This window comes from Corvus moneduloides, chromosome 8 (assembly GCF_009650955.1).
Source record: "Corvus moneduloides isolate bCorMon1 chromosome 8, bCorMon1.pri, whole genome shotgun sequence".
Lineage (NCBI taxonomy): Eukaryota > Metazoa > Chordata > Aves > Passeriformes > Corvidae > Corvus > Corvus moneduloides.
The window spans coordinates 24,019,752-24,035,537 of NC_045483.1; the positions used below are offsets into that span (position 1 = coordinate 24,019,752).

The following is a 15,786-nucleotide window of genomic DNA, read 5'->3' on the forward strand; positions in this document are numbered from 1 at the left end:
ATGATTATTACACAGTTGAACAAGTCTTACCAGTCCTGGTGACACTGATGAGAGCGTCACAATATTACGCTGAAATGTCTCCTTTACCAATTCCATCAAATAATTTCTAGTGATCTCTCTCTCAGCTGCTTGAAGAATTCTATACTTGTCTTGCTGAACATCACCCTCCAAACCACATAGCCTTTCCCTGGCAGTTTGGCTCAGTTAGCAGGCTTGGCTAGTTCACCTTGGCCTGTGTGCAGGAGGTGCCAGGACAGCACACTGCCCCCGCACAGCCCAGGTGACAGCCCTGTCCCTCTGCCCTGGCATGGCATGGTTATGGTGCTGAATTTGGCTTGGGTGGAGTTAAGTCTCTTCCTAGTAGCTGGTATGGGCTGTGTTTTGGGTATATGCTCGAACCAATGTTGATAATTCAGGGATGTTTTCCTTGCCACTGAGCAGCATTAAACAGAGCCAAGACCTTTTCTGCTTCTCACCCCACCGGGGAAGAGGCTGGGAGTGCACAAGGAGTTGGGAGGGGACATGGTCGGGACAGCTGACCCCAGCTGATCCAAGGGGTAGTCCAGACCATCTGACGTCATGCTCAACATATAAAGGTGCGGGAAGAAGGGGAAAGGGGGAAGGCTCAGAGTGCTGGTATTTGTTTTCCCACGTCATTGTTATGTGTGATGGAGCCCAGCTCTCCCGGGGATGGCTAAACACCTGCCTGTCCATGGGAAGTGGTGAATAAATTCCTTGTTCTGCTTCCCCTATTAAACTGCCTTTATTTCAACAGTTTTCTCACTTTTGCCCTTCTGATTCCCTCCCTCCCAGCAGAGGGGAGTGAGTGAACAGCTGCCTGGAGCTGAGTTGCTGGCTGGAGTTAAACCACAACGCTGTGTTTGTTGCACTTTCTCTCTATGTGTTAGTGTTTGCTGTGTGGAAAATGTACCTGCAGGTAATCTCTGGAAGTAGTCCCATGTAATTAAACAACAGAAAATTATAAAGACAAATCAACTTAAAGGCACTTCTAGGCTTTGCTTTAAACACATGACTTCACCTAAATGCTCTGAGCTTTCTGCTCAGAGAAATGGAGTTAAGAGAGATCAAAAATGCTTGAAAATTAAATGAATCCAGGCTTTGCTGGGCAGGTGATAGAAGAGTGTGTTCCTGACTGAAAACTCAAAACATCTGCTTTGAGCAAACCAACTTTTCTGTTTCAGATTTAACAATAGCATAAAAAAAATTTCACCTGTGAAATGGCGCATTTGGAGAAGGCTGCACATCACATCCAGGCAGTGTTTTTTAGAGCAGTGGGATACATTTTGCTAGAAACATTGTGTCAGTGCAGCAGTATACCTCAGAACAGTTTGGGCACCTGTGGCACAAAGTGAATGCCTACTCTTACTAATGGATCCCAAATACAATATATAAGAGAGAGATCCGTGCATCGTCAACAGGACGTTGTGATATATGGATGCTGAGGTAGGCACTATGCTCCAACTTATATACAGTTTTGTGTGATTGTACTACTGCTTCTCTATAGTTCATGAAGAAAACCTATTTATCTCCTCTGGACAATAATTTCCAACTAGTTTTCAAGTGTAACATCAAGCAGACAACCCAGGAGCAAGAACAGATCCCAAATCCTTCCATTATGTGGGACACTGGAAAGAAACTTGAAGCATTTTCAAGAAAAGGAAAAACAGCATCTCCTAACAACTAATTGTTCGGATTATTTTTTTCCTGGCTTATATCTCCAGTGACTTCAATTTGATTTTTTGACGTGGTCCAATCACTGGGCTCTACTTTTCTTTTTAAAAATGGGACTGTTCATGAGGCAGATTTTCCCAAAACCTTGCTGGTCTTCTTAGTAGTCAGTCATCCTCAGATGAGTATTTTTAATCATGAGCATCTGGCTAAATCACAGGCTTATGCAAAAGGGATCTTAGGTCATCTTGTGCAACTCACTGGCAAATGTTATATTGTTCACTACGGGGTATCTTCCAGCAGTTTGTCCTATCCTTCCTAAATTAGTAGATCGTAGTGGATTTCTGTACTTCTCTTAAGATTTTGTCTTATAGGCTAGGAAATCCTGCTGTTGGGAATTTTTTTTTCTAATATTTATGATCCCAAACAATATCTTTAGTAATTTGAAAACATTGAAAATTGTTTTCCTCTTGCAATTCTGTGATGCTGTAGAGATTCAGTGCTTCCTTCTAGGATAATCATTTTTATTGCAATATTAAGGTACTACTTCTAACCCACCTGTACTAACTTTTGTCACTTTTCATGTTGTAAGATCAGATTAATGGAGATTTTGAAATCCAATTAGTAATCCTAGAGCCCTCTATACTGTGTTTCTCTGAGTGCCTTCTCTCAGTGTGAATTTCTTTTTCTTTTTCCTTTTTTTTTTCCACAGATCTTCACGGAATATTCTGAGTCCAGTATGACAGTTTCCATTTTAGAAGGCTCAAAAACTTAATCCTACTGGAAGTTTTGACTGATGTTAGTGAGAAAGGACTTAATGCACATAGTGGGCACTTTTGGAAATAGTCCCTATCCCTTTCCTGACTGTGGAACAGGAATGCTTTTTTCCCTGGTACGTGGTACCACTGTTCTCGACTGAATAATCCCTCTGTGGAGGGTACTCCTTGTCATTTAGTTCAAGAGTCATTTATATGTTTAATTCTCGCAAAGGAAAAGCCTTTTGCTTTTTCCTCATTTGCTTGTAATTTCATATTTCTTTTGTTTGTCAACAGAAATAATGGGAGAGTCCAAAAGATTTTGCTGGCTTGATAAAAATACTGATAATTTTGATCAAAACCAAAAGATCGAGCTTTTTGTGAAAGATGCATTTCAGAGCAGCTTTTTTAAGTTAGTGACTCTAGCTGCCATTAATACCAGCTGTTCATGTCATAGACATTAAATTTTCAGTGTAACTGTACTGGAGAAAAAAAAAGGAAAAAAGAAAAAAGGAAGTATGCATTTATGAGGGATTCTGGCTCCTGAGAAGGTAAAGCCTGGCCCAGAAGGAAAGTATGCTCTTTCTCCTCTCCTAATGCCTCAGCCTATTTTTTTACATATTTACTGGATTGGTTTTATTTTCTGTGATGCTTTCTCTGTTTTTTCAGTCCTACTTTTTTATTTTTTCATCTTCGCATAAAAATCAGTGCTCACATTTTAGCTGATCTCCTGAACTGCAAAGCCCAAATGAGTTTGGAATGACACAAAAAAGTAAAATAGTTTCTAATCAAGAGAAGGGAATAAATGATAGGTGCATGTAAATCTGTGTAGCTTCATGAAAGGAAATGAGGCTGTTGTGCATTCTATTTTTAAAATCTTTATTCTAATTTGAGGCTAGGTAGCAATGTTCACCCTGAATTCATCCTTGAATTAAATCCTATGGATTTATACCAAGAGCAGATTTCAGTCTCTATGTTTTTAGAGTATATTGGTATATCACTTTAGTCATGAGGAATGTTATGTGTCTCTTCCTTTTCCCCTTTATTTTGCCTGCTATAAATTCTAGTGGAACAATTCACTTGCCATCACAAGGAGTGTTTGACAGAACAAGATAAAGTTGTGTCAAATTGTTGATGATATAGCACTGTGCCAGGTCATACAATGTTTCTACCTATGGCCACATCTGGTACTTTCTCTTCCTGGTTCTGTTGGGAGACTTGTCAGCTCTGGTTCATTTTCTATTATTGTCATTAGGGCAGGATACATCCTTGCCTTCTCCCTCTTGAAAGCTTCTAGAATAGTTGCAAAGAGGTTTTAAATTAGAGGTTACTAAAAAGGGATTAATTTTCCAATAGCTTGAAATATGATTGACTTTATTTTTGAGCTTATTAGAAAGCCAGATCAATAATTTTTTAGTAATTAATAGCTATACCACAGTTTGAATCAGGTCTAGCTGGAAAAAATCTGACTAACACCCCTGAATGCTGTACCAAAGGCTGATAGTTTTCTCCATTATACAAACCTATGTGTATAAATGTCAGTCTTTCCAAAATGCCCATGCTCTTTCTTCTGAAACTCAGTAACTTAACTTCTGTAGGTCTCACTGATGAGAGCACAGAAAAGTATATTCAATACATTCATCAAATATAGGCCTTTTGTTGGCTTTTTTATTATTTTAATTGGAGGAATTCAGCTTCTAAAGTGTAGTAAGAATGGGGTCATTGGTAGGCTGACAAGCATTTGACTTTATCTTCAAATTTTTTTTTTTTTTTTTTTTTTTTTCTTTTCTTTTCTTTTTTTTTGGAGCTACATGATTGCCTCTACATTTTGGCTCTTAGGACATCTATGGCTTCTTAACCTGCCTATTTCCTGAAAAGATTTATGCATTGGTTTCATACTGAATTCAGCCCTGAAATTAAAGAGTCAATGAATCGTCACAATTAAGGAAGTCATTGCACAGAAAGACCAAATAGAATTTTTTTAAATGCAAGTAATTTTTTCTGTATTAATATGGGTAAGAGGCACTATTATTAAAAAGGAGTAGCTTTCACATAATTTAAAAGGATATGAATATTGTGTAGCTCAAAACCTTGAATTAGCCTTTCACAGATGAATAACAGGGTATAAATTGTAGTCCATTTCTTTGTGCAGTATCTGTAAAAATGGGGTCTGGTATCTTAGAGTTTCCTGGGAATACAATCCTGTGTGTGTGTGCCATTTGCAGACATTGGTGTAAATGTATTGATGTAAATGACTACAAAAGGTGCAAGACAATGGGGAATGACATGCTACATGTCACAAACCATTCCAATCTTCTCGTGCTATTTAAGTGATTTTAGTCTGGTTGTGTCCCCTGTGACATGCGGTCACATCTTCCTCCTGGATTAACTCTGCTGGGACAGTAAGTGAATGCAGAATTTGATATATGGTGTTTGAACTGTTTTGATAAAATTTAAAATATTAATAGGTTAATAATCTGCAATGATTACTTTGAAGGTCTTCTGAATTATGTCAGTCCTGGAATAATTAAAATAGTACACAAAAGGGGGAATACAATAAATGCCAATAAAATTAGGTAACCACCTTGCTGCTCCTCTCAAATGGAAGAAGTCTGAAAACAATCTTAATTACATAACTTGATAAATTTCTTACAGAATTTGGACCATTCGAGGCTAACCCTGAATACTGCAAAGCTCATTTACAGTCGGTGACAGCACTGGACAGCCTTATTCTAGAAATCATGAGAAAGTGTTAATTTAACATAAATCTAGGCTTTCAAAATAATTTAAGTGTAATCAGGAGTCCATAATGTAGAAATCATTGAGGATCATTTGTCATTATGTTAAAAGGAGACTAGGCAGAGATCAGAAGCACTGGTTGTCCCAGTGCCCTCCCTTTCACCCCAGCATCAAGCTCTTTTGCACATTAAGCTTCTTACAAGTCTTCTGATTTTTCAGCTGTTGGTCCTGTTATAAATATATCTCTGCTTTGTAACGTCACAGTGTTTGCTCTGTGCACTGAGCCTACAGACTCAGGAAACAGCAAGGAAAAGCTCCAGTTAATGGCTGTGGGTGAAACATTGACTGAAAGCACATTAGTTGCAATTATTAGTGCTCTCATTATTTTTACACATAGATATAATTTATATATCTATATATAGATTTAGGAAATCCCCTGTAAATTTGACTATCTCAGACACCTTCCTCAGCAATTAAAAAAAATTATTCTGTATTGTTAGTTTATGAAATGGCTAATAAAATTAAAGTTTTAAATAAATGAAAACAGTTAGAGATGGAATAGAGCCCTTTAAATAGCTCAGTCATTCCTGGCACTCTAAAAATATGTGACATCCCTTATAGATCATAAGATAATGGAGAAGTGGAGCAGTGGTCATGAGCAATCTAGATTCATGTTTCTGTATGTCCATTGAAATGTAAACAATATGAAACTTCAGACATCTGTTTGTATAAGCATGTTAAATGTAGATATTTTTGAAAAATCCACTCTTAAGTAAAGTGCCGGCAGATGGCATTGAGGAATATATGTCATCATTCCAGTTTCTTGTAGAAGGAATAAGTCTTCCTGTACCATGGATTTCTTCCTCCATGCGTCTCCTAGACACTGTATGGAGTTCACTAAAGCAGCCGATTTACAGCAGCTGGAGACCTGGTCTTAGATGTAAGAAAAGTTAGAAGGCTCTAAGCTCTTAGCTCTTCATATGCTAAAGTTTTTATTTATCCTCTCCTACAGAGACAGGCTGAGAGAGTTGGGGCTGCTCAACCCAGAGAACAGAAGGCTCCAGGAGATCTTCTAACACCGACCAGCACCTGAAGGGATCCTACAGGAACCTGAACAGGTACTTATGGCAAAGTGACAGGACAAAGGGTAATGGCTTCAAGCTGAAAGAGTGTAGGTTTAGGTTAGGTATTAGGAAGAAAATCTTTACTGTGAGGGTGATGAGGCACTGGAACAGGTTGCCCAGAGGAGTTTTGGTTGCCCCATCCCCAGCAGTGTTCGAGGCAAAGCTGGATGGGGCCCTGAGCAACCTGGTCTAATGGAAGGTGTCCCTGCCCGTGGTGGGGAGGGGGGTTTGAATTAGATGATCTGTAATGTCATCAAACCATTCTCTGATTCCAACTCAAACCATTTTGTTGATTCTGTGATCCTCCGGATGAGCCATGAGACGGAAAAGTCCTGACTGGATTGCCATCAGTAGCTGAGAACCATCACAGTGGCATGGGTCTCCTGTTGTTTGTAAGTGTCTGCCATGGTTCTCTGCTATTGGTGCCACTGCCAGTGAATTAATTAATACCTTTAATGTCCCTTTTAATGGTGAGTGCTCCAGATTATCTTTTTGCCATTTCTACTTTACGTTTTCAGGGTGAACATGAAGGAAGAAAAGGAAGGGAAAATAAGAATGTATAAGACAAATGGAAGTTAGTGAGAAAAAAGAAATGGGGAAATAAAAGGCTGACAGATAAATGACACTGAGATCATGAGGATTTAGTCAGAGATCTCACTTTGATTATGAAAAGTGACTGAGTTTTCACTTGGATTAGTCTTAGTAAGATTTAACAAAGCCAGATCTGTTTTGATTGCCTTTTGCAGTCATTTGTGGTCCAGGGATGATGGGTAGAAGAGACACAAGAAAACAGAAACTATAAAAAATAATATTATGCTTCAAGAAAATAACATTGGAGATATTTCCTTTTCATTTGTCTTTCTAGACTTTTGCCTTTCTCATCCCCTAAATGTACATTTTTCTGTCTTGATTCTCTGAGTCTCCATTTTCTACCTTTTTTTTCATGTTTTGCATATCTCTCCTTTTTTCTTTGAATGTAAACAGATAGGATCTGTATTTTTCTCTCAGGTGTGTTTCTCCAGGTGAAAAGGCTTGTACGGCTCAACTTTGAAATCAATAGTAAGAGTTTCAAATATTCATCTCTCAGTAGGTGGAGAAGGTCTTAACAAAACACTGCAGATGAGTCAAAGGCTATTTGGTTATGTTTACTGCTGAAATAAAATGAAATTATCTGCTGGGTATTCATATGATTTAATACTGATGAGTGATTTCTTCCTCCTTGTCTTGAATCTGACTGGTTTTGAGATGCCAAATCAAACAGCCATCCAGTGAATATGCAGAGATGTGTCTGTCGCAGAAGCAGCTGCTTGCAGATTGCTTTACTTAAAGTGCTTCGAGAGACAGGGCTGCCCAATGGGGAAACAGGCTACAGACTAATTAAGAAATGTCATGTTTCTTCTTCCTTGTCTTAAAATTCTCCATAGAATTTTTTCGTTATTAAGCACTTCATAAGATCCCAAGCCTACCGAACTTTGAAACCTTGCAAAAAGCTTTCTGCTACAAGTTTTAATTAGAGTATTTCCCATTCCAGCTCATGACAAAACAAATATGTGACCTCTGATTGGTTTTCATTATCATCTACTTATGTCAAATTAAAGTTGCGGGGTTTATTTAACTCTGTACAAGGAAGCTCTTCCTTTTTTTTTTCCTTTTTTTTCTAGTTTCCTTTATGGCATTTTATAATAGAATGAAGGAAATACATGTAGTTATACCACATTCATCAAGCAAAGGTGTGAAGTGCTGGATTTATTGTGGCTTTTCATATTCACGGAAAACCAAGCTGGCATTTTTAATGCATTCACAGATGTCAGACATCTTGTGAAGAGAACCAACATACTGTAGTATAATTTACTTGGCAACAAAGTACAGCAAAAAAAGGGAAAATTGTTTGGCTGTAGGATAGACAGTGTCTCTGGATGTACCTCCCAGCCAAACAGGCACACTGAGCTGATTGTGTTATCAGAAATTCATCTTTCTCCCATTTGTCCCCCACTCCATCTCACACTGACTCCTGGTTTTCAGCACTGTCATCCAGTGGCCTTTCTGTCCAATCTTGTAGTGCCAGCAGGGGTGAAATATTATGTTTTCACTGATTAAGCAAAAGGTTAATTAGAACATACACTTTTTTTTTTCCCCACATGTTGGAGGGGCAGGAAGAATTAAAGAAAGAAACCCATGAAAGCTTAAATAACATTAGCTACATTTCTATGTATGGAAATATTAAGAAATAACAGTGTTTACTCACTTCTAAGTCCCTCAGAAGAGGAATAGAGCATAATCATCTATCATATTCATCTTCTTTTATTCATACTAAAAAATATTTTCTATACAGACACTTGGGTCTGCAGCTTAATTGCTCATCCTTCTACCCCAAAGCACACTTCTGCACATGGACAGCATTTCTTTCAAATCTCAGAGCCTCTGTTTGTGTTTCATATGTGACTGGTCTTGTGTTCCTCTGGTGCTACATTAATGTATCAGGGCGTTTGCCAGACCGTCTTTAGTACATCTCCCTTCAAGGGTTCGTGAGCCAGAAGCAACTTGGCTGCAGACCAGTGGGACAGAGACCACGGGAAGGACGGCCCACAGCACTGAGCCGCAGCTGAAGGCAGGACTGCACCAGGGCCAAAGGCTTCCCTCAAGTCAGCAACAAATAGAACCCATCACTGCTGACTCCAGGGGGGGTCAAATGACTTTGCATGCTGAAACTACAGAAACTTAGACCTGAGAGGAGCCATGCTGAGAAACGATACTAGCCAGGACTAGATGGGATTTACAGTTGTCCCCCATGACACCATTAGCACCCACAGAAGTTCATAAGAACAGAACAGGCAAATATTGTCCACACCCTGTCACAGCCTTCAGCAATTTGCAGTTCAGTCTTTCCAAAATTAAATTTATTACTTTCCTATTCAATAGCCCTTTGTGGACATTTCTTCTATGAGTTTATCGTTTGTTGAACAAATGTAAATGTTAGCTCCTAGATGCCCTGTTATGACTTCCACAACTATGCTGCTCAGAACAGCAATATCTTTTCTTCTAAATTTTCTACCTGCTAGTTTCATTTGATGCACTGTAGCCCTTGTTTTGGAAAAAACAATGAATACTGATTCTGTATTTACTGTCTTCATTCCACTCATGTTCTAAACATCTCTATCATACACCCACTCATCTGTCTTTCTTCTAGGCTGAAAAGCTGTAGTCATTACTTTTATGAAAACCATTCCACCCCTTAAACGATATTCCTCTCTTTTTTTAGTTCTACTCTGTGTCTGGTTTTGAGATGAGGACTTGAGAATTTGAAGGGTTAGAAAGAGTGACTTGGTGGCTTATTTTACATCCACAGTCATGTTACATACAAACCATAACAACCACAATACAAAATCAGGCATGAAGGTTGCAGTAGGTGTGAGTATGATGTCCTGAAATAAACCCACAGACTTGGACTTGTTAATTTATTTTTTCATTCTGTGCTATTTATTTAATTTTATGCTGCTTCAACTAAGCCTTTTTCTACCCTCTAATATCTCATATTTTAATTGGTTTAGTACCTTTTTTTTGTTATTTCCGTGTATATTTTCCACTCATTTTACCCTACAGGCAGAACTCCAGAGTGCCTCCAGCACTGAGAGCTTTGTCTCCTTCTTTTCTTTTCAAAAGTAGTAAATATCTCATCAGTCCATAAAGGCCCCCCCACCCTAGAGCATCTCGATGTTTGTCCCTACTCTTACAACCTTCTCTACAAAGAAACCTGTATGATTCAATTGGCTGGAATAAGGCAGTTTTCACTGACAGATTTTCCTTTAGGAAATACTGTGAGATGATTCTGGTCTCACAAAAAATGTACTAGAAGCAACCTTTCTTCCCCATCCTCTAGAAGGAGTCAAAAATATAAAGCAAAGGGGGGTTTGACAGTATCTAGGGAATTTAGGAGCAGAAATCCCACTAAGACATCAAAGAGGTTTGTCCTTAACTCCCTTGGATGCTTTTGAAACTCCCATCCTCAAAGCTTGTCCTGGAAGGATTATAAGCACACCCCAGCAGTAGGAATGTGTTGTTCTGTTCAGCAGTCATGCAGGAAAGAATTGCGTTTGAACTGCATGTGAGCAGTCTCCCTTAAATCACTGCCTGCATCAAAAGGTTGTCTCAAGCCCCTTCTTCCTCCCTGTTCCTTCCCAAACTGGCCACATCACAAGGGAGTATTTCTGGATACTTTGAAGGAGGACAGACCTGAAGAAGGTTTTCACCAGCTGCTTCACATGCATAAACCCAAGTGGAATTATTTTACATTATGTAGTTAAGCACTGTGACTGTACCTTCCCCACAAAAGGAGCAAACCTGGTGACGCAGAGTCTACAGTCTACGAGGGATTTTTGCAGATGGGAAATTGATTTAAGTGGTTCTCCCAAGGACAGTAAAAAGGAACAATGGCTAGGGCATTTGCCTGAGCCTTGTCAATTTAACTCGGTGCCTTGTCAGATGTTTCTGAAAGTCCTTGTGTCCCTTAAATAGATAATTATATTTTTTCACAGTAGTATGAGGTAACTGCATAAAAAGTTTAGAAGTGCTCTAAACTGTTGTTCTGGCACACAGCTAAGAGGAGAACAAGAGAACTCAGACCAGGAATTCCTGACTTGTGGGTGATTACTATAACTACTTAGTTATCCCTCTTCCCTTCCCTCACTGTAATTACTGGCTGTGACCTATCACATGGGATGTAATTACTGTATTATTGACATAGAGCTTTAAGCTCAGGCAGTTTCTGGGGTGAACTTGATGTTTGAAAAGACTTTCCTCCATCTTCCCCTTTTTGATAGGAAAATGAGAGTGTAGAGAATGGAAATGCTGAGCTCTCATGCAGTGGGACTTAAGTTGTCTCAAAAATGCTGTCTTTATGAGCTGATAAAATGACTTCAACAAGGAAAACCATACAAAGGATCTAATAGTTCTTGGCTATTTAGAGGAAAGGAAAGCAGGGGAATGTGAAGGAAAAATAATAGTAATGCAACCTTCCATTTTCTAACATGGACAGTTGGCAGTACTGTGCTTTTCCAATTAAGATGATAGCATCTGGACTACTGTAATCCTTAAGGTTGTAAACTGTGTCATGTTGCCCAGAGTGGATTCATCAGTCAACTGGCAATAATTTATATGATTAAAAAGGAAGGCACTGCCCATAATTTTACTATAGGGTGGCTATATTTTCTTTTGTGGTTTTTTGGTTTTTTTGTCTGTGGAAAATAATTTGTCTAAAGCATTGTACTGGAAGAAAAAAACCTGCAACAAAATAACAAAGCATCTTCCTTTGTCTTCCCTGTTCAAAAATACCTAATATAAAAGAACTAAGCTGAGGGTTTAATGATTGTAAGGTTAATTTTTTTACCCAATAGATTAGATTATTATATGCTGGAGTTTATTCCTACAGTGCTGCTCAAGCTAGCTGCAGAATGGGGAAAGAAGCATGCAGCTTTAGAAGGGAAGGCCAGTATGGCAGATGGGGCTATGTGACAGCTGCCACCAAGACAGGTAGGGCAGGGGATAGCAAAGGGAAAAAAGAATCAGCAGACCAAGGGGCTGGGAAATCCTCAGCAGTGAGAAGGAGTTAGGAAGGTGCAACTTAAAAGAAACAAAATTAAACTGAAATTAATTTCACTGAGTTGTTTTCCTTAGTTCTTTCTCTAGCATCCAGCTCAACATCTGGATTAGTAATGATGTTATCCTGCAAGTGCATAATAGTGGCTGTAAAGCGAGAACTGCTGTTTTAGGAGGAGATAGTTTGGTGCTCCTTGTTTGAAAAATTAGAATAAATCTATCAGTAATTTCAATACTTCTGTGAGATTATGAAGTTTGTTTTCATTTCCTCCAAATCATTTGTATCAGGAGTTCAGAGCTAGGGAAGCTGAACAACTTGCCTGCTGAGTCAGGTTTTCTGAGGTATACTGGTACTGCTTAAATGCAAAGAAAGACTTGCTAGAAAGAACTTGAGAGCTCTCCTGGAGCCAACAAACCTTCTTTCACACAAGTTCCTTGTCTGAGCCTTGTGTAAGGATTCACACCTGTGCTGAAATGGGAATGCTGAACACCTGTGCTGAGCAGGTTGAAATGGAAATGCTGAACACCTGTGCTGAGTAGGTAGACGAGGTTATAAAAGGAGGGAAAAGGGTAAACAAGCTTTTCATAACTTCAGAATTCAGGTAAGTAGGGGCTTCTGAAAAGTTCTTTCTAAAGATTTGTTTCTTTTTGTTTTGGTGTTTGTTGTTGGTTGGTTGCTTTATCCCATATTTATAATATGGGATAAAATTCTAAACATTTTTCCCAAGCTGTTAGCTTGTACTGATTCCAGATTGTTCCTTGCTTTCGTTAGTGAGCCCTGGTAGCTTTTCTTGGTTTGTGTAGCTCCCTCCCTTCATGACTGGAAACAGGAGTAATCACAAAGGAAGAAAAATGCTGATTTTCATGATAGGCTGTGTCAGCCAGTGTACTGCCCAGAGCTGCTCTGGCAATTTCTGTTTGACCCATTCTTATATCTCCAAGAAAGGCCAGTTTGCACCTAGCAGTCTTTCCCTAATAGATTCAGTACTGATGGCAAGCTGATTGTGTGTTATCCTTAACCAATTTCTATAAATGTGGTTATGTATGTTTGTAAAGAAAGAGTGATTTGAATGCACAAGATAAGTTATCATCCATCACAATCACTGCTCAAATGCCTGCATTTTTGAGTGAGTAGCTTCACTGTAACAGTAGCATGAGAGGGAGCTGGAATTTGCCAGGAAGGTGAGGATGTGGGAAGTGAGGGGTTTTTTCTTTAATTGTGAAAAACACAATCGTGTCTGAACTTTGGCTTAGTTTGCAGAGGTGTATTGAGGTTGTGGGACCTTATATGAGCCCAAAACAATGAATAAAATGTTTTCCTATCCAGACAATTTCCTTGAAATTACTCAGGAGTTGCAATATTCACTTAAACAAATGATTTTGAAAAATGCAGTAAACTCTTAGCTTCATCCTCAGAAGCAGCCTGAAAAGTTAGGTAAAATCATGATTTAATATCCTTTAATGCAACAGACATATTTAATGGGAGGGCATAGCCTGCCTTCTCTCCAGTAAGGCAATACTAGATTCAGTGAATCAACCCTAATCTTTAGAAGAAGGTTTTTCTGATGGAAGAGGTAAATACTCTCCTCATTGTGTCATGGAGGCCCAGTAGACTTGCCATTAATTTTGTAGATGTGGGTGATGCTTCACTAGAAGAGAGGGGAAGCTTCTCTTTCAGTTTGTGATTTCCACCTCCAAGAGCCGCCATGAGAGGACCTGTGCAGCATCCATAAGGTTTTGTGTTGGTTTTGGATGAGTGAACTGCAAGTGGCTCTGTGCCCTTGGTTTTATCATGGTTCTTTAAAAGAGGTGAATTGACATAATCAAAGTGACTTGAATTAATCTTTGTTACTCACTGGGTACTCCAGCTTCATCATCAATCTCAGTATATTTGCTATTTGAATTAGTTTATTATTAGAAGATGAACCAAGACTACTACCAACCCCCTACTAACCTCTCCTCCTCATCTCCCTACCACTTAAAGCAACCCATTTACCTTTTTGAGGTGATTTTTTGCTAGCAACCTGCAAAGTTTCCCTTTGGTGTAGCTGGGAATGTATAAATAGATGGGGATTACCTGAAAATTCTGCTAATGAATTAGTATATGTAATGCTCAAAAAGGTTTAGGCACACAATCAAACAGGTGTGTAAAAGAAAATCCATAGGTTAAGAGCAAGGAGCAATCTGTGCTTACAAAGTCATACTGTGCAGACCTACTGGGAGGAGTATTTACCTTGCCACTAGTAAAACTGCAGATCCCCAGGCAAGCTGATCTGGCAGTGCAGGTGTGCAGCACAGTCTGCTGTGGGAAGCATCTCCTGGGCACACATAGCACTAAGTCAGTTTGCTGAAGGACTGCATTGCTCTGGAGAACTAAGCCAGAGCCTTACATAGGTGCATAGCCTTGCAAGTGCCCCCTTGACCTGAGAGAGGAGGAGCTGATGCTCAAGTAGAGAAAATCATAGAATCACACTGATATTCTGAATTGGAAGGAACCCACAAGGATCATTGACTCCAAATCTTAAGCGAGTGGCCCACACAGGGATCAAACTCTCAACCTTGGCACTATTAGCACCAGGCTCTGACCACTGGGCTAGTACAGAGCCTGGTTGTCCCTCTGCTGTGCAATGGGGAAAAGGAGGAAAGAAGCGTTTTGTAATATTTCATTGCTGTGGGAGGCATTTAAGTACCTTTTTTTCCACTGAAATAAATGGCTCCAGCTACAATACCTTGTGTCCCATGGAGAGTCTGCTACTTCTGAGCGTGGACCAGAGGTAGAAGCTGTAGGAAATGGCTGGGTAGCCTCTGCCTTTGAAGGCAGAGCTATAAACTGCAGGGCCAAATTAGACAGGAGTATAATATCTTACACTGAGACATGATTCTTGTTATTAATCAGTGGTTAAGTAACAGTTTAGCCATATAAATTCCTTCCACTTTCAAAGCACAAAAGAGCTGTGCTCATTTACTCCAGCCAAGAATTTGATATAATAATTTTGGGAAACTTCCTGTTTCTTTCATGTTCACAAGAGTTCTGTGTTATGTAAAGAGACTGTTTCATGAATGTTACCTGGCCCAATTTCTGTGTGTAATTAATTGACTTAGCTTTTTTTCTCTGCATGCAATTCCACACACAAAAGGGTATTTTAAATCACAGCCAATTGCTGAGAACACTTTCAAGGAATCTTTTATTAAAAAAAAAAAAGGTCCCAAATATTCTATTTTCCTTTTTTTCCCACCTTATGCAATTATAAGTTTTTGAGCAAGCAATATGGTATTTTTCAACTGAGCCTTCAAGTCACAAACTTTCTCTTTAGTCCAGAAATATCAGACATTCTACACGATTTGTTCTATAAGAATCTTACCCTCTATACTTCACTAAAACTTCTTCTTGGGATACCTTTGTCCAACAAATGCAACCCAAAGGCATCTACATAGGGATAGTGCATTAAAAAACAAACAAACAAACAACCAAACAAGAACACTTAGGGATGAAAGGTACTTTACAGAGTGCACAAATGTTATATGTAGGTCTTCAAATGTTGCTCAGCTGAGCCTTTGACAGAATACCTAGGATGCTTTTCCTGGAATGACAGTGTCATAAAGTCATTTGAGTAGTAACTTGTTTGGAGCAATACCTGTGATTTCTGGCATGTGCTGGAAACTTTAATTCAGGCTCACATATGTTGAGAATAAACACTTGAAATCACTAGGCTGATAAAATATATAAGCTACATTTTATGACCTTGAGTTGAGTGATGTTGTGGTATCAGCAGAGGCATATTTTGAATTGCAATAAAAATGGTCTCTTTCAAGAAAGTCTGAGTTTGTACAGAGAGGAAATTTGCTGGGAATAATTTTCAAGATGCTGGTTGGAAGACAAGAGGGGC

The 15,786-nt window shown here is 39.1% G+C and overlaps 1 long non-coding RNA gene across 2 annotated transcripts in view; it reads left to right on the forward strand.

Annotated features, from left to right (window-relative positions):
* Positions 1-6,199: 6,199 nt before the first annotated feature.
* Positions 6,200-15,786, forward strand: part of LOC116447619 — a 146,394-nt gene continuing 136,807 nt past the window's right edge. For both annotated transcript variants that reach the window (XR_004241614.1, XR_004241615.1), the window contains exon 1: positions 6,200-6,301. This is a non-coding gene — a long non-coding RNA (uncharacterized LOC116447619). The remainder of the gene's footprint in view (positions 6,302-15,786) is intronic.